The following is a 15,071-nucleotide window of genomic DNA, read 5'->3' as shown; positions in this document are numbered from 1 at the left end:
GGTAGGTGTTGATTCAGGGCAACACATATGACATAAGTCGTTAGCTTGGCTATTATAACGTATAAGGCTTAAAGGGTAATTCTGCCACCTTTCAACCTCATATTTATTATCGCCAGCCAAGTTATTGTAACTCATTTTGATTTTATTATTACTTTTATTATTACATGTTTTACTTTTATATTATTTCCTTTCACTTTGCATTGTTGGGAAGGCCCCATAATTAAGCATTTCACTGTTAGTCTACATCTGTTGTTTATGAAGCGTGTGACTAATAAAATGTGATTTGATTTGAAACCAGTGTCTACATACAGTATGTGAAAACAGTGTTTCTCTGATCTTTGGTTAAAAATATAAAAAGAAACATCCTAAAAAATGCTTCTCTGTGACACAGGGTAGGATTAAAAGTTTAAAAAACGGTGATTTTCAAAACATGCTACGAGTTTCTAGCGAGAGTGTTGGTATTTTCTTGCTCACCACGTCACTGCAAAGGTCACAGTGTTTGAAAATCACTGTTTTTAAAATGTTTTAACTTCTGATGATATCATCAGGTAGAACTTTAAAATTGTATATGTTTTTCTACAAAACGTAGAAATGTGCAGTTTTCATATATCGAATCAAATCAAAAATTATTGGTCACATGCGCCGAATACAACAGGTGTAGACTTTACCGTGATATGCTTAGTTATGAGCCCGTTCTCAACAATGCAGAGTTTAAAAAGTAAGAACAATATTTGATAAATAAAAAAGGAAATAGTAACACAATAAAATAACAATAACGAGGCGATATACAAGGAGTTCCGGTACCGAGTCAATGTGCAGGGGTACGAGGTAATACAGTATGCACATGTAGGTAGGGGTAAAAGTGACTAGGCAATCAGGATATATAATAAAAAGAGTAGCAGCAGCATGTGGAGAGTGCGAAAGTGTGTCTATGCTTAAGTGTGTATGTGTGTGGCATCAATATTTATATGTGTGTGAGTGTATGTACTGTGTGTGTATGTGTGTGTGTGTGTGTTGGAGTATCAGTGTAGTATGTGTTGCACATTTTGGGGAATATTCAGAGGTGGAAATTTTCCATGGGAATTAACAGGAATATATGGGAATTAACAGAAATATACACAAATTAACATGAATACCATTTAAATGTAGATGTTTTTTGCATTGGATATATTTACCATATCATATGGAGACATAAACATAAACCATAAGTAGACATAATTGCAAATAATCAAATGCGTCCAATAGAAATAAAAAAAACGATTTAGTTACGAATTGAACTTTAATTAAATGAGTTGACTCTTCACATGGGATTATTTCACTGAACAACAAAAGAAAGGGAATATTGAATGATCCCAATGATCCATCGCATCTCCGAAAAACGTTTTCAACATACATCTGTAAAATGATAGTATTGAAACTAAAGCTTTGGTTCTTCCTCTCAGGCTTCCATGTCTTCTCCCTGGTCCTCCTCAATGTCCATCTCTTGAACATCAGACTCTGAGGCCTCATCTTCACTGTCACTTTCCAACCTTGTTGAGGATGGCTCGTTGTCAGGCTCAAAAAGCCTCAAATTTGCCCGGATGGCCACCAACTTTTCAACTCTTGTATTGGTCAGCCTGTTGCGTGCTTTGGTGTGTGTGTTCCCAAACAAGGACCCGTTGCACTCTGAGGCGGCTGATGTTGGTGGGATTTGGAGGATGATGTAGGCAACAGGGGAAAGAGCCTCAGATTCACAAAGTCCCTTCCACCAGGTGGCTGATGAGATATTTTGGCACGACTGCCATATTGCATCTCCATACCAAAGCCCTTGCTTGGAAGTGTACTTCGCCAGACTGCCAAGAACATTGCCCTCATCCAGGCCAAGGTGGCGAGACATGGTAGTGATGACACCGTAGACATTGTTGATCTCTGCACCAGACAGGATGCTCTTGCCAGCATACTTGGGGTCCAACATGTACGTTGCGGCGTGTATGGGCTTCAGGAAGAAGTCATCACGCTTTTTGATGTATTTCAGAACTGCAGTTTCCTCTGCTTGGAGCAACAGTGAAGTGGGCAGGGCTGTATGGATTTCTTCTCTTACATCTGCAAGCAGAGTCTGAACATCAGACAGGATGGCATTGTCTCCCTCAATCCGTGCAATGGCTACTGCTATAGGTTTCAGGAGTTTCAGGCTGCTTACCACTCTCTCCCAAAATACATCATCCAGGAGCATCCTATTGATGGGGCTGTCTATATTGGTAGACTGTGATATGGCCATTTCTTGGAGAGACTCCTTCCCCTCCAGGAGACTGTCAAACATGATGACAACACCACCTCAACGGGTGTTGCTGGGCAGCTTCAGTGTGGTGCTCTTATTCTTCTCACTTTGCTTGGTGAGGTAGATTGCTGCTATAACTTGATGACCCTTCACATACCTAACCATTTCCTTGGCTCTTGTAGAGTGCATCCATTGTTTTCAGTGCCATGATGTCCTTGAGGAGCAGATTAAATGCATGAGCAGCACAGCCAATGGGTGTGATGTGAGGGTAGGACTCCTCCACTTTAGACCAAGCAGCCTTCATGTTTGCAGCATTGTCTGTCACCAGTGCAAATACCTTCTGTGGTCCAAGGTCATTGATGACTGCCTTCAGCTCATCTGCAATGTAGAGACTGATGTGTCTGTTGTCCCTTGTGTCTGTGCTCTTGTATAATACTGGTTGAGGGGTGGAGATGATGTAGTTAATTATTCCTTGCCCACGAATATTCGACCACCCATCAGAGATGATTGTGATACAGTCTGCTTTCTCTGTGATTTGCTTGATCTTCACTTGAACTCTTTTGAACTCTGCATCCAGCAAATTAGTAGATAAAGCATGTCTGGTTGGAGGGGTGTATGCTGGGCAAAGAACATTCAGAAATCTCTTCCAAAACACATTGCTTGTGAGCATCAGAGGTGAACCAGTTGCATACACAGCTCGAGCAAGACATTCATCAGCATTTCTTTGACTACATTCCTCCATTGAGTCAAAAAAACTTCTGATTCCAGGAGGACCATGAGCTGTTGCTATCGATAAGGTGTCTGATTCATCTTGGCCAGATGATTCTGCATCTTTGTTGCATTCTTCACATATGATTTGGCACAGTATTTGTAAATGTACACATCTTTTCCTTCTACATTAGCTGCAGTGAAATGTCTCCACACATCAGATGGTGCCCGTGGCATTTTCTTGTAAAGATTAGAAAGAAAGGAGTAAAAAATACAATTCCATGTACAGATAAATAGTTAAGCAGTTAGATTAAACAACTCCTTTGTTAGGAAAATGTTTTAAAATGAAACATTTATGGAAACAGGCGAATTAACATTCCTCAGTTAGTAGGCTCAATCAAGCTAAAACCCACATGGTAGCAAAAACTAACTAGCAGGAATTGTTAACAAGTTAGAAATGATTTAAATACACTTTGCTGTGGGCTACTATTTACTAGTTTACAAAAAATCATGTATGTCATGCCACCCAGTATTGTAATCAAAACTTACCAGAAAGCATGTAGGCCTTGGCTCAGACAGTGTAGTAGTGTGGACTCAATAGTATCTCATTAGTGTGCAAGATCTTGAGAATCAGCTGTACATGTGATGGAAGAATGCACTGTGCATGCAGAGGGTTGCAATTCCATTGAATTGGGGATAGTTTAGACAAAATATGCCACAAGACCTAGAATTGCCTTATGTGTATCCCACAAAAAAGGTTCACTGTTATAAGCTAACTTTTTTTGATGAAGTTAAGCAAAATTAGCTTCCCATGGAAAATGTCCGACCCTTTGGAGCCCTATGTGTGATTGTGTGGGTAGAGTCTAATGCCAAATAGTCAGTGCAAAACAATTACGATAAAAAATATATATAATAAAAGAAGTCAATGTAAATAGTTTGGGTAGCCATTTGATTACTATTCAGCAGTCTTATGGCTTTGGGGTAGAAGCTGTTAAGGAGCCTTTTCATCCCAGACTTTGAGCTCCAGTACCGCTTGCCATGCAGTAGCAGAGAGAACTGTCTATGACTTGGGTAGCTGGAGTCTTTGACAATTTTTAGGGCCTTCCTCTGACACTGTCTGGCATAGAGGTCCTGTATGGCAGGGAGTTCGGCCCCAGTGATGTACTGGGCCGTACGCACTACCCTCTGTAGCGTCTTGAGGTTGGATGCCGAGCAGTTTCCATACCAAGCGGTGATGCAGCCAGTCAATATGTTCTCAATGGTGCAGCTGTAGAACTTTCTGAAGATCTGAGACCCCATGCCAAATCTTTTAAGCCTCCTGAGGGAGAAGAGGCGTTGTCGTGCCCTCTTCAAGACTGTGTTGGTGTGTTTGGACCATGATAAGTCCTTAGTGATGTGGACACCCTCGACATGCAACACTACAGCCCTGTCTATGTGAATGGAGGTGTGTTCGGCCCTCTGTTTCCTGTGGTCCATGATAAGTTATTTTGTCTTGCCCACATTGAAGGAGAGGTTGTTATCCTGGCATCACACTGCCAGGTCTCTGACCCCCTCCCTATAGGCTGTCTCTTGGTCGTTGGTGTTCAGGCCTACCACTTAATGATGGCGTTGGAGTCGTGCGCGGCCACGCAGTCGTGGTTGAACAGGAAGTACAGGAGGGGACTGAGCAGGCACCTCTGAGGGACCCCCATGTTGAGGGTCAGCATGGCGGATGTGTTGTTGCCTACCCTCACCACCTGAGGGTGGCCCATCAGGAAGTCCAGGATCCAGTTGCAGAAGGAGGTGTTCAGTCCCAGGGTCCTTAGCTTAGTGATGAGCTTGTAGAGCATTATAGTGTTGAACACTGAGCTGTAGTCAATGAACAGCGTTCTCATGTAGGTGGTCCTTTTGTTCAGGTGGGAAAGGGCAGCGTGGAGTGCAAAAGAGATTGCGTCATCTATGGATCTGTTGGAGTGGTATGCGAATTGGAGTGGATCCAGGGTTTCTGGGATGATGGTATTGATGTGCCAGCTGGTCAGCGCATGCTCTCAGTACGTGTCCTGGTAATCTGCCTGGCTCTGCGGGCTTGTGAATGTTAACCTGTTTAAAGGTCTTACGCACATTGGCTACAGAGAGCGCAGTTTTCACATATGTAGACACTGGTATTGTGCTGGAGATAATGAAAATTAGGTTGAAAATTTGTGGAATTGCCCTTTAGGCAGACAGACAGACAGACGGAGAACAAGAAGAAGAACAGAATGACAGCAGAGAAGATGCTGAGACGCATAGACAGCACAACAGGGAGGCAAACAAAATGGTCTCTTCCAAAATTTCGGCCACACTTTATTTGGAGAGTTAGAAATGCTCCATCTGTAGATGCTCTAAAGATGGTCATTCTATCAACAGACTATCTGTTGTTCAGCAACTGCTTGCTAAGGTTAAGGTTAGGGTTAGAGATAGGGTTAGTAGATAGTTAGTTGAATGTTACAGATAGTCTGTAGATCATCTACAGATGGACTATCCAAATAAAGTGTTACCAAAATTATTTTCTAGGTCTAGTTGCAGAAAACAGTCATCATGCTATAATTGGCTAAAGCAGAAACAGACTGCCACCCAGAATAATATTCCTCCATCATTATTATAGATTTTGATAGATTTTGTAAACTCCTCTGCCCCACCCCCTGCAACAGTGAAATACAAGAGTTCAAGTCTCTGAAAGGCCGACTATAATTGCATTCTATCAACATCACTGGATATTCAGACACATTGGTTGTCACAAAAGTCAATTTTATTATTACATTTGAAATTAGGTCTAAAATGTCAGCAACTGTCGAGGGGAATGTCTGACTGAGCTAAAGTTACTCATTGCATTAAAAAATAGTGAACACATTGCATTCTTGAAAGTTATGGGGTAAAAAAGATTGGCACAAAAAATATATGAGCAGCTGCAACTTCATAAGACAGTTCTTGATAGCCGGATCTTCTCTGGACATCATTAGAACTGCTGGGCTCGCTATAACCTCTTAACCAATGTTTAATCTATACAAATACAAGGAGTATCACTAATCATTAACTCTACTAAGCCTTATCAAACATCAGTTAACTTGTTCCTAATTTTTGCCACTCCACATCCACATGTCATTATTATCTTTTTTTTTTCTATGTGAACTTTTGAACTAATAATTAAAGAGAAATCTTGCGCATTTTTGTCATGATTTTTAAACACAGATTGGCCATTGAATGATGTACTTCAGTGGTTCCCTACCTTTTTTGGTTACCATACCACCAACTGAATTTTGCTCTGCCTGGAGTAGCCCTGAAGTTCCCCTCATCGTCTCATGAGTCTTCTCAAGTACCCCCTATGGACAGGCCAGGTACCCCCAGGGTTCCTAGTACTTCATGTTTCAATGCATTTCACTCTCACTGTCCTTTCCTACTACATTTGACAAAATAAATGTGAATGATTTCAGGAAAGGATGTGCACTATGCATAGGCTACCTACATTTTTTGGCCAGTCAGTTTGAGCTGTTTAGCCATGAAACTGTTTATATTCTGTCCACTCTTTTCATAGGAATCTGCCATTATGTAAAGTTATTAATACACCTGCTTGGCATGTCTGCATAGTTATTTTGCTGTCGTCGGGCTCGTTGGTGTCACACCCTGGCCTTAGTTATCTTTGTTTTTCTTTATTATTTTAGTTAGGTCAGGGTGTGACATGGGGGATGTTTGTGTGTTTTTGTCTCGTCTAGGGTGTTTGTATTGTCTAGGGGGTGTTTGTAGAGTTCATGGGGTTGTGTTCAGTGTAGGTGTTTATGTAAGTCTATGGTTGCCTGGATTGGTTCTCAATTAGAGACAGCTGTCTATCGTTGTCTCTGATTGGGAGCCATATTTAGGCAGCCATAGTCATTAGGTAGGTTGTGGGTAATTGTCTATGTGTAAGTTGCCAGTGTCTGCACTTATTTGTTTTGTATAGCTTCACGTTTTGTTAGTTTGTAAAAGTGTTTGTTTCGTCTTCATTAAAAAGGAAGATGTATTGTTATTACGCTGCGCCTTAGTCCTCCTCTCTTTCTCCTAACGACGATCGTGACAGTTGGATTAGAATCATGCGTGACAATCGAACAGAATGGTCAAAATGACAGATTGCTCAGGATGCCATAGGAAATGTCAAGTACATCTTGTTTCTCGTTCAGAAAGGAAATTACATTTACACACTCCTCCTTGCTCCATCATTGGGCAAATTGATTACATTACCCAAGCTCATCATTTTGTCATCTGTGTCATACTCCATGTAGTTTTTCTACCCCTCACTGAGCAACATGCAGTAGGTCTGGCCATTCTAAAGCACAGGTGGACAATATATTGTTATAAAGGGAGAGTAATCTCACATGAAGTGATGACCAAGCACGCATGCACACGTGCTTGTGCACACACACAAACTGCACCTCTACTGTACATAGCTGAAATATACAGTACCTCCCATAAACTACGTTAGTCATTTCAAGGCTAAATTATTTTCCTCTTGAGGTTCAGTTAATTAAGGTGTGTATATTTCTATTTCAGCAAGAGGGAAAAAGCCATTTGCTGCATTCAGTCTGAGCTAACCTGCATGGAGGTCAAAGCTGCAGGTAGCCTACTTTATCTTTCAGAGTTCTATAATTTAGTAAAGCTAATTAGACTCATGTGTTGCTTCCTGCAAAGGTCAACCAATAACTCTATTCTTGAACTCATTCACTTATTTTTTCTTGGAATGAATGGATAGGATATTTGGATAAATTATTAGGTCCAAGATTTTTTTCTGACCACATGACCCGACCAGGAAAAACTATGGTTCCAGATTAGATGAATACATTTCTCGATGATCTTGGACACGTCATGTAACCTGTAAGAATTCCAGATCTACATGACAGAAATACCAAAGATATTGTCCAGCAAACCAAAATTGGTTCAGTGAAAGTTCCTCGAACATTTGTTTGGTTGTGGCAAATGTTCTCATAACACAAAAACTGTCCAATTGTGCTTATGATTATACAATGTTTGTATAAAACATTTGTCTGATGTTGCAAGAATGTTCCCAGAAGACAATTTTTCTGTTCTTTACTTGGAAACCTAATGAGAACGTTGGGGGAACGTTGGGGGAATGTTCTGTGGTGGTTGTTACAGATGTTGTGAGCAACACCTTTGTGAATGTTAGGAGAAACTTCCAAGGATATTTTATTTAAAAAAATTCCCGGGTTTACTGGGTGGTAGTCTGTACACAGGAGATTAACATGACAGTTACCATTTATGACAATTATCCCCTTGTGTTGGCTCTGACTTTATGTTGAAGTATTTTATTAATGATTACAGCATGTTCTTCAAATTAGCACATTGCCAAGTCCTTAAAGGGAAGTTGGCTCAATTTGGAATTTGGAACAAAATATGCAACAGTAGGGAGAGAGAGAGTGGGCCACTGGGATCTCTCTCTCTCTCCGGCAGGCCAATTTACCTAATGGTGTTTATCAAACTCAATAATGATCCGCTTGAGGAAACATAGGAATGAGGGCAGATGAAAAACCTCACCCAACAAAAACAAATGAAACAATACTAGCATGTAGGGCTTTTCTCCAATTTACAACGACGGTGTCAGGTGGACAAACAGGTTAATGGCAGAAATAAATGCTAATCAATCAGAGGTTAGCGTCACACTGGCTAGGCTGTATAAGGAAGCTGATGTGGGATTTAGAAAAAATGTCAGATCACAGTGAGCCCAGAAGCATCCTGTCTGATAGGGCCTGTCTGATCCAGCTCCATCTAGGGTACTCTTTTCTCTCATTAGGCTCACCCCCACCCTCATAAAAAAGGAGGAGTGCAAAGGAGCAAAATAAATACCAATATGGTGATGAGGCAAAGGGTAGCTACTTTGAAGAATCTCAAATAGAAAATATGTGTTGATATGTTTAACACTTTCTTGGTTACTATGATTCCATATGTGTTATCTCATATGTCTTCACTATTATTCTGGAATGTATGTAATAGTAAAAAATTAAGAAAAACCCTTGAATGAGTAGGTGTGTCCAAACTTTTGTCTGGTACTGTAAGTATTCAGGTTCAGGTTTACCACGGGTGCATCCTGTTTCCATTGATCATCCTTGAGATGTTTCTACAACTTGTTTCTACAAGATGTTTCTACAAGTCCACCTGTGGTAAATTCAATTGATTGGACATGATTTGGAAAGGCAAACACAAACGGAAAGGCAAACACATATAAGGTCCCACAGTTGACAGTGCATGTCAGAGCAAAAACCAAGCCATGAGGTTGAAGAAATTGTCCGTAGAGCTCCGAGACAGGATTGTGTTGAGGCACAGATCTAGGGAAGGGTACCAAAAAATGTCTGCAGCATTGAAGGTCCCCAAGAACACAGTGGAATCCATCATTCTTAAATGGAAGAAGTTTGGAATCACCAAGACGCTTCCTAGAGCTGGCCACCTGGCCAAACTGAGCAATCGGGGGAGAATAACCTTGGTCAGGGAGGTGACCTAGAACCCGATGGTCACTCTGACAGTGCTCTGGAGTTCATCTGTGGAGACAGGGAAACCTTCCAGAAGGACAACCATCTCTGCAGCACTCCACCAATTAGGCCTTTATGGTAGAGTGGCCAGACGGAAGCCACTCCTCAGTTAAAGGCACATGACAGCCCGCTTGGAGTTTGCCAAAAGGCAACTAAAGACTCTCAGACCATGCAAAACAAGGTTCTCTGGTCTGATGATACCAAGTTAGAACTCTTTGGCCTGAATGCCAAGTGTCATATGTGGAGGAAACTTGGTACCATCCCTACAGTGAGCATAGTGGTGGCAGCATCATGCTATGGAGATGTTTTTCAGCGGCAGGGATTGGGAGACTAGTCAGGATGGAGGGAAAGATGAACGAAGCAAAGTACAGAGATCCTTGATGAAAACCTGCTCCAGAGCGGACCTCAGACTGGGGCGAAGATTCACCTTCCAACAGGAAGCACACAGCCAAGACAACGCAGGATTGGCTTTGGGACAAGTCTCCTAATGTCCTTGAGTGGCCCAGCCAGAGACCGGACTTGAAACCAATCGAATAACTTTGGAGAGACCTGAAAATAGCTGTGCTGCGACGCTCCCCATCCATCCTGACAGAGCTTGAGAGGATCTGCAAAGAAGAATGAAACTCCCCAAATACAGGTGTGCCCGGCTTGTAGTTTCATACCGAAGAAAACTCAAGGCTGTGATCGCTGGCAAAGGTGCTTCAACAAAGTACTGAGTAAAGGATCTGAATACTTATGTAAATGTGATATTTCAGTTTTGTTATTTTTTATACATTTGCAAAATATTCTAAACCTGTTTTCGCTTTTTCATTATGGGGTATTGTGTGTAGATTGATGAGAAAAATGTAATCAAGTTTAGAATAAGGCTATAACCTAACAAAATGTGGGAAAAGTCTAGGAGTCTTACTACTTTCCGAAGTCACTGTATTTTATAAATTTTGATTTGTTTAACACTTTTTTGGTTACTACATGACTTCATATGTGTTATTTCATAGTTTTGATGTCTTCACTGTTATTGTACAATGTAGAAAATAGTAAAAATAAAACAAAATCCTGGAATGAGTAGGTGTCCAAACTTTTGACTGGTACTGTATATGTGTGCATGTATACAAGCATGCACATACACACACTCTCGCCCTCTCCTACCCTCAATACCTCTGTGAGTCTGGCCTCTCCTCCTCTTGGCTGCTGAGCTGGAACAATGAGTCCTGACAGGCGACACGCTCTCCTCCTGAGAGCGTTAAACGCTGCGACGAAACCAGATTAAGCCGTCCAAGATAGCATCTCATTCCGAGAGACTGCTGGGATGATAAATATCCTCCCATTTCAGCCCCTGGAACCATGGAAGCAGGCAGGGCCCTTAATCCCTCGGCTAAAATGTATACACTACCGTTCAAAAGTTTTGGGTCAATTAGAAATGTCCTTGTTTTCCATGAAAACATACATGAAATAAGTTGCAAAATGAATAGGAAATATAGTCAAGACGTTGATAAGGTTATAATGATTTCTAATTGAATTGTGTCCTTCAAACATTCTAGTTGTCATTTGTTGAGGTAATCGGAAGAGATTTCACCCCATGCTTCCTGAAGCACCTCCCACAAGTTGGATAGGCTTGATGGGCACTTCTTATGTACCATACAGTCAAGCTGCCCCCACAACAGCTCAATAGGGTTGAGATCCTGTGACTGTGCTGGCCACTCCATTACAGACAGAATACCAGCTGACTGCTTTTTCCCTAAAATGTTCTTGCATAGTTTGGAGCTTTGCTTTGGGTCATTGTCCTGTTGTAAGAGGAAATTGGCTCCAATTAAACAGCGTCCACAGGGTATGGCATGGCGTTGCCAAATGGAGTGATAACATTCCTTCTTCAAAATCCCTTTTACCCTGTACAAATCTCCCACTTTACCACCACCAAAGTACCCCCATACCATCACATTGCCCACACCAGGCTTGACAGATGGCATCAAACACTCCTCCAGCATAATTTCATTTGTTCTGCATCTCACGAATGTTCTTTGTGATCCGAACAACTCAAACAAAGATTTGCCTGTCCATAACACTTTTGTCCAATCTTCCTCTGTCCAGTGTCTGGGTTCTTTTGCCCATCTTAATCTTTTCTTTTAACTTCTTATGGCTGCAGGGGCAGTATTGAGTAGCTTGGATGAAAAGGTGCCGAGAGGTGCCCAGAGTAAACTGCCTGCTCCTCAGTCCCAGTTGCTAATATATGCATTTTATTATTAGTATTGGATAGAAAACACTTTTAAGTTTCTAAAACTGTTTGAATAATGTCTGTGAGTATAACAGAACTCATATGGCAGGCAAAAACCTGAGAAGAAATCTGAGGTTTGTAGGTTTTCAACTCATCGCCTATCGAATACACAGTGGGATATGGGTCAGTTTGCACTTCCTACGGCTTCCACTAGATGAAAACAGTCTTTAGAACCTTGTCTGATGCTTCTACTGTGAAGTGGGGCCAAAGGAGACGGGAATGAGTAAGGTCTGCCATGAGCTGACCATGCTCTGACCATGCGCGTTCACATGAGAGGGAGCTCTGTTCCATCGCACTTCTGAAGACAATGGAATTCTCCGGTTGGAACATTATTGAAGATTTATGTTAAAAACATCCTAAAGATTGATTCAATACATCGTATGACATGTTTCTACTGACTGTTACGGAACTTTTTGACATCTGTCTGCTTTTAGTGAACGCGCTTCGTGACTTTGGATTTGTTTACCAAACAAGCTAACAAAAGTAGCTATTTGGACATAAATTATGGACATTACCGAGAAAAAAGAAGAACATTTCTTGTGGAAGTGGGAGTCCTGGGAATGCATTCTGACGAAGATCAGCAAAGGTAAGTGAAGATTTATAATGCTATTTATGACTTTTGTTGACTCCACAATTTGCCGGGTAACTGTGTCCTTTTGTGGCTGAACGCTGTTCTCAGATTTTTGAATATTCTGCTTTTGCTGTAAAGCTTTTTTGAAATCTGACACAGCAGTTGCATTAAGAACAAGTTTATCTTTAATTCTATGTAAAACATGTATCTTTCATCAAACTTTATGATGAGTATTTATGTTATTTGATGTGGCTCCAGATATTTTGGAGGCATTTCTGAACATGGCACCAATGTAAACTGAAGTTTTTGGATATAAATATGAACTTTATCGAACAAAACATATATGTATTGTGTAACATGAAGTCCTATGAGTGTCATCTGATGAAGATCATCAAAGGTTAGTGATTAATTTTATCTTTATTTCTGCTTTTTGTGACTCCTGTCTTTGGCTGGAAAAATGGCTGTGTTTTTCTGTGATTTTGCGGTGACCTGACAATCGTTTGTGGTGCTTTCGCTGTAAAGCCTTTTTTGAAATCGGACACTGTGGTGGGATTAACAAGAAGTGTATCTTTAAAATGGTGTGAAATACTTGTATGCTTGATGAATTTTAATTATGAGATTTCTGTTGTTTGAATTTGGCGCCCTGCACTTTCACTGGCTGTTGTCATATCGATCCCGTTAACGGGATTGCAGCCATAAGTTAATTGGCCAATCTGAGATTTGGCTTTTTCTTTGCAACTCTGTCTAGAAGGCCAGCATCCCGGAGTTGCCTCTTCACTGTTGACGTTGAGACTGGTGTTTTGCGGTACTATTTAATGAAGCTGCCAGTTGAGGTCTGTTTCTCAAACTAGACACTCTAATGTACTTGTCCTCTTGCTCAGATGTGCACTGTGGCCTCTCACTCCTCTTTCTATTCTGGTTAGATCCAGTTTGCGCTGTTCTGTGAAGAGAGTAGTACACAGCGTTGTACTGAGATGAGAAATGAGGACCCCGGTCGGAAACCATTTCCATCGGGAGACCATGGATCCGGAAGACGTGCTGCTACATGAGCTCCGCCGTTTCCTTAGCAGAGGGTAGATTAGGGAGAGGGATAAAATGAGCGGCCTTAGAAAACCGACCCACCACTGTTAGAATGATGGTGTTGCCATCAGACGTGGGAAGCCCAGAGACAAAGACCAGAGAGATATGGGAATATAGCCGACCCCGAGGTGGTGTGGTGTCTGGGAGAAGATCAATGGCACAATCATAAGGACGGTGTGGGGGTAGGGAAGTAGCACGTGCCTTACTGAAAACTTCAAGTAGGTCATGGTGTTCAGTGGGAATGACAGAAAAATACAAAGCCTTGCTGACGTCCTGAGGAAGACGTCTGGGGGAAGGCTGTGCTGCTTGAAGACAGTGGAAATGGCAAAATGGACTCCAACCCATGGTGGAGCTTGTGGTCCAGTTAATAACAGGGTTATGTTTTTGGAGCCAGGAAAACCCCAAGACCACAGGAACATGGTGAGACGCAATGAGGAGGAACTGTATGGTCTCACTGTGGTTACCGGAAATCTGTATTTGAATGGGCACAGTACTATGGGTGACTCCACCTATTGAGTGGCCGTCCAGTGCCCTAACATCCATGGGAACCGAGAGAGGTGGAATGGGAATACCTAGCTCAGAAGCAATAGTAGCATCCGTAAGATTTTCATCCGCCCCAGAGTCAATGAGCACTTGGAGAGACTTAGATTGGTCTCCTCACAGCACAAGCACAAAAAAAGTGGGCGGGTGATGGGAATTAGGGAATTCCCAGTCTGACTCACCAAAGTACTTGTACCCACCAGAGACAAGGGTTTCCTAACAGGACAGGTAGCTATGTAATGTCCTGCCCCTCCACAGTACAGACAACAGTTGAAATTCAGCGTATGTGAGTGTTCCCCAACCGATAACCTAGCACTTCCCAATTGCATAGTCTCAGGAGAATCCAACTCACCCATCGTTGATAATTCACAAGGGAGCTCGCATGACTTCGGATTCTCTCGGGACAATTACCTTCGGGAACTTCTGGATCCCTAGAAGGTGAGTGAGCCATAGCAGGTGAACGAGTGTGCCCGAGGCCAGACCTCCTCTCACTTCTGCGTTCCCTTAAGCGTCCATCAATTTTAATGGTTAGGGCGATGAGGGAGTCGAGATCCACCGGCAATTCCCGAGCAGCTAGTTTATCTTTTACCACCTCAGATAATCCGCGAAGAAAGGTATCAAAGAGAGACTCCGGATTCCAGGCACTCTCTGCAGCCAACGTGCGAAAATCAAACGCATGGTCTGCCACACTACGGGAGTTTTGACGTAAGTCAAGAAGTTTACTGGCCGCCTCTCTCCCGGATACCGGAGACTCGAATACCTTCCTCACCTCCGCCATGAATTTCTCCAGATGACAGCAAAGGTTGGATTGTTGCTCCCAATCAGCCATGGCCCAGGAGAGCGCCCTTACTAACATTAGCGTAATAATATACACTATCTTCGATCGGTCCAAAGGGAATGAAGATGGCTGTAGCTCAAAAATAAGCGAGCATTGAGAAAGAAAGCCCCGACAGGTACCAGGATCTCCAGAATATCGCTCCGGAGGAGGTATGCGGGGTTCTCGGGGAACCGAGGTAGGCTGTACCAACTCACCACTAAAAGGAAAAAAATGTACCGAGAGGTTGGGGTATCTCAGGGATGGCAGACAGCCTATGAGTTAACTCCTTAATTAGCTCCATA

The sequence above is a fragment of the Salvelinus sp. IW2-2015 genome, linkage group LG4q.1:29, assembly GCF_002910315.2.
Source record: "Salvelinus sp. IW2-2015 linkage group LG4q.1:29, ASM291031v2, whole genome shotgun sequence".
NCBI classification, from domain to species: domain Eukaryota; kingdom Metazoa; phylum Chordata; class Actinopteri; order Salmoniformes; family Salmonidae; genus Salvelinus; species Salvelinus sp. IW2-2015.
The sequence above is the reverse complement of the archived record's forward strand: the minus strand, read 5'-3'. Positions refer to the sequence as shown.